This window comes from Pinus tabuliformis, chromosome 2_2, assembly GCF_031772625.1.
Source record: "Pinus tabuliformis cultivar Carrire ecotype Pingquan chromosome 2_2, CPIR1, whole genome shotgun sequence".
In the NCBI taxonomy this organism is placed as follows: Eukaryota; Viridiplantae; Streptophyta; class Pinopsida; order Pinales; family Pinaceae; genus Pinus; species Pinus tabuliformis.
In genome coordinates, this window is record NC_142300.1 from 66,565,994 (window position 1) to 66,577,931 (window position 11,938).

Sequence of the window (11,938 nt, forward strand, 5' to 3'; positions counted from 1 at the left end):
TTTGTGGAATAGAAAACCATGTAGTTTTTGTGGCTTGTATAACCATGTCGTTGCCAAGTTTTGGAAAAGAACGACAACAAGAAAGAGGACTAGACATGAAATTCCTTCTCTACATCAGGGAAGGAAGAAGGTTAAGCAGGTCTATAGGAAGAATAGTTTTTGCAGTCATTGCAACAAAGGTGGACATCAGGGAGCCACATGTTGGGAGCTCCATCCGAAGCAATGTATCAAGAAGGACAAAGTTCCTATCTAGGAACCAACTGGTAAAGTTTTTCAACAAGAAAATCAGCTATAGGGAGATGATCCGTTCACTTTGTTAAGTGAGAATGTTTTATTAGAGATAGTAGCTTGTCATGGACACATTTTGTAAATCACATGTTTTGAAATGATTGTAAAAGTGATGAAGTGTTTTCCTTCAATTATGACACCAACATGATGATCTTTTGGCCTTTTTGTCGATAGTTGGGGTATTGGTTTCTATTATGAGTTTGAGGTAAACTTGACCAAAGAGTGTGTTATAAACTCTTGGTAAGTATGGAATTTTGCTTGGGTCATGATAGGTCATGTAATTGAACATGTATTTTGAAAATATGTACTACAAGTTTGCAGAGGACACAAGTGTTGGTTCATCACTTATGGCTTCGAAGAACAAAGGTGAAGGAGAAGGAAGTGTGGAATATTAGGGCACTTGTTGTACAAAAAAGGGAGTATAGCAAATCACAGATCATATTTATGATTTTAGAGGAAAAAAATCTCCTCAGTGGGGAGGAATGATCCAGGTGGGTCCAAGATGAAAGGTGGCTTTGAAAAAACTTAAAAATCAAAGTCCTTGTATTGCAATGACACTAGGTCCATATCAAAGAGCTCATCATAAGATTTCCAATGATGCAAATGGAACCTCAATCTGAGTTTGTATGAAAAAGTTATGGTCAGTCAAAATTTTGATCAAACTAGGAAAACGTCAAAGTCAACATTCTGCCACATGGCAGATCATACATATGACACGTGGCATCAAATTCAGTAGGCCTAGTGAGACCCACAAAGCTTATCTGGTAGCCCATTCAATGAACTAGGTGGATCCACAAGCAGGTGACATGGCAACACCACAAGTCGACACATGGCAAGAAGGTGGCAAATAATGTGGACCAATGAGAGCCTGCAACATGGCCCAATCACATGGTTCCACATGGCACCTCAAATTAGGCCCAAGTGGCCTTGACATGGTGCAACCTCCATTTTTGTTTTATTCTCATGGTTTTAGGAGTCGTTACAATATGGACATACGATTTCCATATATTATATGGTTTGAAAACTATATTAAAACCAAAATTAAGCTTTAAAACCATATTAAAGAAAAATTCAGAGTCCATGGGTTTTCAACCCAAAACCTCCCCAACAATAAGTAACTTAATATGACAATGTTAGCCATTGTACCAACTGCACACTTTGTCTTATTCACCCTCACACTTTGTTATAAAATGTTATTCAAATGGTTCAAAGGGGACCATGGAGAATACATGAGAGACGAGGGCACAAAAAGGCCAATGAAGACATGAATCTCAAGAAGATTTTAGGAATATTGTTAGAGCATATGTTAGGAAATATTTCAAATAATATTCTCTACGAGGAATATTTAAGATTCCCCGGGGGCAAAATTTTGAAGGTGTTAGAAATATGTCGAGTTTATACTCATTTTTCTCAGTTTTTCGTAAGGAACGTGATGGTGAGATCGATTTCTTAATATAAGCATCTGAATTTTAGTCGGCCCATAGAATAGAATCTTTTAAATTCCTAGGGAGCCCAAATTTCACCGAGTCAGAAAGGGGTCAAGTTTGTAGTCAGATTTCACTATTTTTCATCAGGAATTCAACTGTGCAGTCTGTTTCTTCATCAAAGGTGTGCAGTTTTAGGCCATCCCCGGAAGTGGAGGTAGAAGATGCACTGATGCCATGTATTTTTATTTTTTTATTTTTGTTGAGATGATGATTTGTTGTTGAGATCCTTGTTTTCCACTTTGTTGGAGGATCCCCTTATGCCACTTCATGTGAGAGTTTGATATTTTGTCATGTTGAAGGAGAGATTTTTTGAGTGAGAGTTATTATAGGAGAACGTCACGTCGATAGACACGTCACTCTAGTTAAGGGAGTTCTTCCTTGTATTGACAAAGAATACATCATGTACTCATCATCATCTTGCAACATTTAATGAAGCGGCCTCCCCACTATTGGTGCCGGGTCCGGAGACGTAACCCACATTGGGTGAACTCCGTTATCAAGTTGTGTGTGTTCTTTGATTTGATGGTTGTATTTATGTTTCATATTCTTTAAAGTAGGCACATGTAGTTTTTCATACTCTTGCACATGTAATTCTACTAACACCACAAAAGTAAAAGACCTAGGTTAATTGTGGTAGCCGAGAGAATCTAGATCAATCGTTGATGAGCTGGCTTAAATAGGGGAGTCTCAAACCAGACACGTAGGGAAGTAAAGGTTGATTAGCAACCATACCTAAAGAGGTTTTGATATTGCCTCCTTGAGGGTTACCCTAGTTAGGACCAGTGTTACCACCTGGGTTTCCACCACCCGCAATAGTGTCTAACGTGGTAGTGGTGTGGGTTGCGAGGATGTGGAATCTGAGGAGGAGCTAGAAGAATCATAAGAACTAGAGTCTTATGTGGACTGGATGGTAGACTGGGTGTATGGACGCTGACTCATTGAGCAAGGGTGAGAAGATGTCCTAAAGGAAATTGGGGGCGAAGGCCATGAAATCTCTGCCACAAACACCTCATGGGCACAATGGTGTTGGGACAAAATTTAACTCAAAAGGCTAAAGGATGAGGATAAATAAAGGGAGTAACAAACAACAAGCAAACACCTAGTGTAGTGGTGCAAGGAACAAAAAAACTATAATGATATGCTACTCTAATTTAGGCAAACACGTCCTATCAAATAAAAATGACCTCTAGCCTAAAGGTTGTCTAATCTTCAAATAAGACCTAGTTATATTGTTTTAGATGGCCTTTGTAACAACCCTAGGTTGATTTTCCATGTAAATGGAAGGAAATTATAAGGCAAAATTAAGACCAAGGTCATGGGACACGTATTCCAAGATGAATGGAGGGAAAAACTTTAAAGTGGGCATCATTTGTGGTTAATTTATGGGTATGGAAATTGGCATTGGCATTAGAAAAAGGAAAAGGGAAATAAATGGCAATTAATTCAAGAAATAAAGGAAAATAGTAGAAAGGGAAGATGAAGAAACAAGAACATGCATGCAAGGGAAATTAAAGAGAAATTAAAGAGAAATTAAAGGAAAATGAAAGAAAAGAGGAAAGGGAAAGGAAGAGACACCATACGTCAATGATAAAAAGGCATCTGAGAAATAGTTGACAACTTTTGATCAGTTCAACTTTTGAAAACTTTAGTTTTTCTAAGGAAGAAATTGAACTCCAAGAAGGAAGAGCACAAGAAAGCAAGGCACAAGCTAGGAAGGAGTAGAAAGGAGGAACTAGAGTTGTAGCTAAGAGAAGAGTTTTTCAGTCAAGGAAAAATTGAGGATTTAAAGCTAACATGTTGCATGTGTGATTTCCTTGATGGTATTTGAATGCATAGTGCATGCATTTTGTTTACATGATTATTTTGTTGTCATTGGCATGGGATTTCCTGGTTTGACAATGTGTTCAAATTTGGCTTTCCATTTTCTAGATAGCCATGGTGTGATGGGATTCATTCTTGGTTGAGCTTTAGATTGTTGGAAGATTTTGGATCCTTGTGAGGTGGTCTCAGGAGAATCCCAAGGGTTCTGGGTGGAGATGGTTTTCTCCAAGAAGCCCTCTACAGGTGGGTGGAGACAGGAAAATTCCTCTAGGTATGGTGAAGAAATTCTAAGGCATCCAAGATTTTGTTGGTTTGGTGATCTCTCTACCAGTTTAGGTGAGATCATTATGGCTTGAGGGTGTAGGTGTTCTAAACTATGAAGTCCATGTCTGGCTATATTTGGTTTATCCCATTAGATCCCATATTCGTGCTTGGAATATGGCATGGGGATGATTGACTGAAAGAGATATTTGGTTCAACCCAATTTATGGTCGGGTGGTATGTGGAGGTCCTCGAGTTGGTTGGATTTATGTATATGATATTATGTGTTATTTATTTTTGAGATCAATGAGCACATGTATTAGTTATTACATTGATTTTATGACTGGTTTGTAATGGTTTCATTCTAGTTAAATGATGGTTAAATTATGTGCTCTTGTTATGGATCTTATTCATGATTTGATAAGTTACTTAATGGTGATATGAATGTATGAGCTAGTAAGTGTTTGATGCAGATACCTTGAGAGGACAATTATCCCTTTTTATTATTATCTAGTTAAAATCATGAGGCAATGACCATATATGCATTCATGACCTATAGTTACTATGTTTACCATATGTTTGTCTAAATGTTTATCCTGTGTTTGGCATGTTTGGGTAAGACCTGAGCGCTAATATAGATTATGTAGATTTGTGATTATCTTAGACTTGAAACCGGAAATTTCTTGGCAGTTATGGGTAGTGGCCTATAGGCTAGCCTTGAAATTCAGGCACTGAATCCATGGTCCCAGGCATAGAACTGGGGAATTTTGGTTGTAGCCACATGGAAGGAACCTTGTGCATGAGACTAGAGCCTTATGGCTACATGCACAACTTGGAATGTTTGAGGCCTACCTAGCAATTGTGTGCTTTATCCATATAGATAAAAGAATATTGGGAAAATATAGTCATCATGACACAGGATCATTGCCAAAGAATTAGTTCTTATACAATTGATAAGATGATCACTACAGATCTATATATTATCATAATATGGAATGGATCAGTTAATCTGTCTTAAATTCTTGATTAGGCGATCCGAATACGTCGGATTAACCGGGATGATTGAGGATTTCCTAAAATAAGAGGAAGTTGTAAAAAATGTCCTTTCGTCTTTCCGGGGGGGGGATTGAATCATTACCTTATTTATTATCTATTTATTTCCGAAAGATTGAACTGTTCGTACCCGAACAAAAAGAATTCGTTTCGTAAGGAAGTTGCTATTGACTCATTTTATTAATTAGAACCAAGAGATCTCATAGGAAAGATGGCCGAGCGGTTCAAGGCGTAGCATTGGAATTGCTATGTAGGCTTCTGCTTACCGAGGGTTCGAATCCCTCTCTTTCCGTATTAAAGTCAGGTAAAAAGAAAGTTCTAACTCAGGTAAGGATCACCAGTGGGTGTTGTCTAACATCTGGGTGATCAGGTGTCAGTGAGAGGTTGCAACAAAGTTTCAGGACATTAGGCCCCACTTCCATAACTAGAACTTGGTTGTTGAGTCATGCATAATAATTCTCAACTCACATTTGCCCTGGAGAGCTTGTAAAAGTAGGTAAATGTGGGGTGGGGTGTTACAAGGTGGTACCAGAGCAGTTCCATTCCCTATAAACCTTTCTCTAGTATTGGTATTATAGAGTGGTATCAAAGTGAGGTTTACAGTATTAGACCTCAAGATAAATGTAAATGGTTATGGTTATCATGCATGCAATTATTGTTTCAGTTTTGTATTATCAACGTGATTCATGCATGATGTTGATATGTTGTTATTATATATTGTTCTAATATGGAATGACTTGTGTAGATGTAATGGCCCCCCCTAAGATATATTGACTTATGATTTTGATTATGTATTCTATCTGGTTTATCTAATATGGTATGTTTTCAAGAAAAACAAGGCCAAAAGATGAAGAGTAGAATGGTGAATTACAGTTCACATGACTCCCTGTACAAGCCCAAAGTGAAATTAGTGGAATGTGAGAAGTCATTTGAGCAGCAAGGAGAGGAATATTCTCCTGATCTAGTAAATACATTGAGGAGTCTAAGGGAAGAGATTAGAATTTGTAAAGCGGATAATAACAGGTTGATTGAGGCACAAGAAAGATTTGTAAAGGCTCAAGAAAAGCAAGAAAAATTCAATGTAATGATTCTTCAAATCCTTTTAGACTTACAAAGGCAGGGGAAACTGGGGATCAATCATGGAGATAGGCAGGAGGAAAGGACTAATAGGGTAGATGGAAGTAGGTCTTAGAAAAGGTACATGATGGATAGTTATGATTCAAAGAAGAGTGGCAAACTCATGGATATACTTGAGAAGAGGACTGATACACATGGGTTTTATTCTATCTCTTCTTCTAGGAGATATTATCGCCATCACCTCCAACATCATAAGAAGAGTGAGTATTTTCAAGAGGAATTTGAGAAAGCCAAGCCTCCTACTTTTGATGGGGAAATGAATAAATCAGAAGATCCAGAAGCATGGTTGCTTGGGATGAGGAAAATTTTCAAATTGTAAGATTACTTATACAACATGAAAGCTAAGATAGCCATCTTCAGTCTTAAGGGAAAAGCAAATATCTGGTGGGATGATAATAAGAATGTCAGAGGCATCAGAGAAAAGAAGTTTACTTGGGATTGTTTTGAAAGGCTCTTCAAGAAGAAGTAGCTGTCTGAGAGGTATTATGATGGAAAGGCCAAGGAGTTTTATGAGCTCAATATGGGTTCCATGACAGATGAAGATTATTCAACCAAATTTCTAGAGTTGTTGAGGTATGTGCTCTATCTCAAGGATGAGAAAGCAAAGATCCAAAGGTTCATTAGTGGATTACCATTTTCATTCAAAGATTAGATTGAATTTGATGAGCCTTAGTCATTAAAGTAATCCTTCAGGAAGTTAAAGAATTATTATGAACAGTCAAAGTGTAAGCGTGAGTTCAACTGTGACTGTAAAGGTAATGGGAATAATAAAGGAAAATGGCCCAAGAAGTGTTGACACCTAATCCTTAGCGGTTGGGTGTACCCGGAATGTGAACAGTCATCAAGAAGATGAACTGATCAGTCACATTCATGTATATAAACAATAGTTACCTAATGAAATATATCAATCAGTTTTTTCTGCCAGTCTAGAGTTACCCTGGCCTGACATGGTATCAGAGCCAGCTCCCTGTTTACCCTTTGTCTTTGTAATTCCTCTGTCCATAACGCTCTCTGGCGCACCAGTGCTGCCTATGTGCATAACCCTAACGCATCTGTCATAACGCTTCTTCGTAGTCTGAATAATTCAGGGATGCGAAGTAACCACAAGCTGTGCATTTTCTACCCTTTGCGTTTATCCTCCAAATCTCTTGACCACTGTCAGACCACCACAGCAGAGGCCCTTCTTCCTCTTCGTCGAGCAAACCATCTGCAAGTAACTTGTCTTTTATTATCTACCGCAACAGGTCAGCCTGCTCACTGTTAAGAAAGCCGAAAGGGTGAAAGACGACAAGAACTTCCCCTACGAGGTCACGGACTGCCAATTGAAGGAGGAGCACACCGCCTCTCAAAAGGCCCACCGCGGCTGTCCCAAGGCCACGACATGCGAGGGCTGCTACTGCTACATCTGCCTCGGATGCGACGTATGCCTCTTCCCGACTGCAATTGTGAGCACCTACGTCACATCCCCCACAAGATCATACACTCATGATTCATGATTCACACCTGCGTCGATTTCTTCACTTTAAATGCTAAAGCCTGAATCGATCTCTCGACCCCTGTTCTTCTTTTCCTTTTAATATTAAAGAAAGACTGCCCGCTCCGCTTCTGGTTCTCTCTCTGTTTTTATATCCTTCCCGTTTAATTATAATTTCCGTCGATTCTTGCATGTAAATCCTTCTTTCATTTTGCTAGAGCTCAGAGATTTACGATTCCTGTTTTCCCTTCCCCAACTGCCGGAGTTTTTTATTGTTGGAGGTAACTGTGCTGATTAATGTGACCAACAGATAATAAATAAATGCACATAACCGTGCTCATTTTGTGACGTACTTTTGATTGTTTTGCCAAGGGCGACATGCTTGTGCCATTGCAAAAGCAAATTTTCGAATAATGATGTGCTGATCGATTGGTTTCCGAATGAAATACTCCTCAAACTCTGTGAACATAGATTTTATTATTTAATGGCAGCAATTAGTCAAGAAAACATAGCTCATTTCTTGTGAAATCTGGAGAGAATGTCTGCATTTTAACGCTGCCATATTTTTATTACTGGTCTAGAGAATCAAAGGGATTTATGGTTTTTTTCAGTGAACTTTGAAATTGTAATATCATTGCTACTCCAACTTTGTAGAGCTCACGGTTAATACCGTTGCTGCTCCAACTTTGTAGAGCTCGCGGCAAATCACTGATTAGTATTAAACAACCAAAATTGTTTTCCACAGAAATTTTTTGAGTACAATTTCACTGTATATCAGCAGAAGTATTTTTTTTCAGCAGAAGTATTTTTTTACAGAATGCATTCAATCATCTCTATGGTAGGAATAGTTCTCACTGGCAAGGAGAACTATCCTGAATGGTCCCGGATGATAAAACACACCCTCATCTTCAATGAGTTATGGAAAGGAGTGTGTGTCGGAGAAGGAGACAATGACCCAGTGCAGCCTACATCAGACAAAGAGCTCGTCATTTGGGAAAACAAGAACAGCAAATCATATGCATTAATCGCAGCATCTGTAAATGAAGAAGTAAGTCGCTATATTTCATCATATTCAACTGCCTTTGAAGCTTTACAAAAGCTCAAAGAACTCTATGACTCACATTCTGCACTTGAAGTTGTTCAGCTCATGATTAAACTCTTCACTCTTGAACTGAAAAATAATGATCCTCTTGCTCTTGCATCTAAAGTAAAATCCATAATGCATGATATCAAATCCACTAAGGCTGAGCTGGATATCCCTCTTATTGCTTTTCTCAAGGCACTCTATCCTACTTACTCCAATTATCTTGAGTCTTTACAAGCGTCATGATCAAATTGTTTCAATTTTGATTGATCTTGGATCTAATTATAGATATGTTTGTCCTAACCTGGTGGATCAGTGTCGTTTGAATAAATAAGTGCATGCAAAATCTTGGTTGGTGCAGTTGGCTACACGGACCAAGAAAATAGTTTATCATTGGGTGAAGTCTTGTGCCTATGAGCTTAATGGCATGCCTACAACAACACATCTAAATGTTATTTCTTTGGGTGCATATAACATGCTTTTGGGCATGCATTGTTTTTTTACTCATAGGAATAAGGTAGATTGTTACGACAAGGCCATTGAGTGTCTGGGTGATGATGGAGAAAAGAGAATCTTGCAGGGGAAGAAGAAACCTACATTAGTGAGAATGGTCACAAATATGCAAGCTAAGCGCAGACATAGGAAATGGTGTTTATTATTTGTAGTTCATGTTTCCAGTGACAAAGGGAAGTATGTTGAGAATGATGAAGTCTCGAGGAAGTATCATGTTTTTCAGCAGTTTCACGATGTGTTACCTACAAATATTCCAGAGTTGCCTCCTCATAGAGAGGTGGATTTATCTATTTAGTTGGTACCAAGAGTAGCACCAACATCTAAGGCACTGTATAAGATGAGCACTCTGGAGTTGGTGGAATTGAAATTTTAGCTTAAAGATATGCTTGATAATGGATACATAAGGCCAAGTGTGTCTCCTTAGGGTGCACCAATGTTGTTTGTAAAGAAGAAGGATGGTACTCTCAGATTGTGCATTGATTATAGGAAGTTGAACAAGGTGACTATCAAGAACATGTACCCATTGCCTCAGATTGATGATTTTTTTGATCAGTTGAAGGGAGTAGCAATATTTTCGAATATTGATCTTAGATCAAGATACCATCAGGTGCACATCAAAGAAGAATACATCCAAAAGACTACAATTTGTATAAGGTATGGGAACTATGAGTTTGTGGTGGTTCCTTTTGGTCTTACCGATGTTCCAACCACCTTCATGTATTTGATGAACAATGTGTTTCTCCCTTATCTAGATAAGTTTGTGATAGTCTTTTCTGATGATATATTAGTCTATTCAAAGAATGAGGAAGAGCATGTAGAACACTTGGAAACATTATTGAGATTGTTGAGAGATCATAAGTTGTATGCAAAGCTTAACAAGTGAAGTTTACTTTAATTTGTTGTAGTTGTGATAAGAAACCTACAAAAAATTTCTTACACTTGAATTTTGGAGCCTAATGAGGATCTTACGATCTGACGTTCCATGGTCACTTCGTCATCTATTAATGTTTTGCAAAGCACTCAAGTATTCTTCCTAGATTCTAAATGTCAAAGTCACTTTCTCACACATACTTGGTCCTTAATAAATGCATGAGTGCACCTTTATTATGCAATCCTAGACAAATGACAGTCATTGTGCACTCTTCATTGACAATTTCTCTCACTTTGGTTGCAATTGTACTTCTATTTTAGTGAGTCTTCCCAACTGTCATCTTTTGCACAACTTTGCGTTCACAAGTGTCACTTATACATTCATGACTACCATTTTTGCTTGCATTCACCTTAACAAGTGTCATTTTCATGTTATCTTTGCTCTGGAATGTGTTTGTCTCAAGTTATTTAGATTTTTCAAGTGTGTTTTCCACATTTAATTTCTATTGCAAGTGTCGCTTCTAGCTATTTTCACTCCTATATGTTGTGCACCTTTGCACATTACTAGAGGTACCTTTGGAACATTTTCCTACATTAAATGGTCCTACATATCATAAGAATATGCGCTAGACACATACCTACAAATTAGCGCACTTTCTGGTAACAATTGATACTTGTGTTTTAAGTGTCACAATGTGTTGTCTCAACTATCACACTTAGAAATAAGTGTCACTTTGTTGTCATTTCAAGGTGTGATTGATGTTCATGAGTCCTGTGAATTCCTTTGGCTTGTATATATGGAATTCATGTGTGTGATCCATGTTTTAGTCTTGTTTGGATGATTTTCCCTCTCTTACTACTGGTCCCACACTTAGCCATCTTGGAGCTCTTCTTGGTCTTACTACCTGATATAAATTACGAAAGCTTCAATCCTTCCCCGGGTAATGAGCATTGACTATTCATGAACCTTATTGATGAGATCCATTTCTCCTAGACTTGTGCACTAAGTATTTATTAAGGTCATCTCCTATGGATGCCCATTCACCACCTTTAAGACCAAGTGACTGTTGTTTTTTCCATGACCTTAGCAGTAGGATAGAGTCTTAAAATCTTTGACACTACCAAACTAAGAATTGCAACGACACTACTTTGCACAACGAAATATAAATAGTATTAAATCTACTAGTGCACAAACTATGGAATTTCTTTTTACAATTTTCAACCTAACTTCATTATATTAATCAACATATAATACAACAGTCTAGGGCCCCTGTACCAGAGATAACGGCCCTCACACATCCACTAGTACAAGATACAAAACTAGGGCTTGGTGTTAGTCCATTTACAACCAATATGCCCTAAACAAGATACTCTGACAATCTAGATGATATAGTAAACTCTCTCAGCTCCTCTCGGTCGTACCCTGTACCTGAAAAGTCCTTTAGCTCTCGATCTGAAATTCCTACCACTATAAATGCTCCAAGTCCATCTAGCCATTGAACCTCGGTTATCCAATCTTATCAGTAGTTGATCATTCGTCCATCAATGCATCAACACATCGAGAATCCTTTCAAGTTGCTCACAACTTTGTTTGTGAACAACTCTCAATCTTCCCACTACTACTCCTCAGCTACTTAGGGACTTCAACCCACTATGGTCTTCTTGCGCTACTCCAATGAAGACCAACACAACACGAAGGGCTTCCAGCTATCACTGCAAGATGTCCATCTCCTATAATGAACACGGGTTAGGAGGACTACCCATCATATGTTGTAGAAGTAATTCTCCACACACAAGTCTAGGACTCCACAAATTGCTCTTGGTTGATCAGACCCTTGATCTCAACAATTGCCCCTCTAGCGACCACTTTTGTCCATCAAAGTGTTACACACTAGGCTTTAACTTGAGAAATATCATGTTGTCCTCGAGCAGACCATAAATGCCCAATCA

General features: G+C 38.3%; 1 non-coding gene across 1 annotated transcript; it reads left to right on the forward strand.

Moving 5' to 3' along the window:
- The first annotated feature begins 5,115 nt into the window (after positions 1-5,115).
- Positions 5,116-5,202, forward strand: TRNAS-GGA (transfer RNA serine (anticodon GGA)). Its single transcript has one exon. It is a non-coding gene; the product is annotated as a tRNA-Ser (tRNA).
- The last annotated feature ends 6,736 nt before the right edge of the window (positions 5,203-11,938 follow it).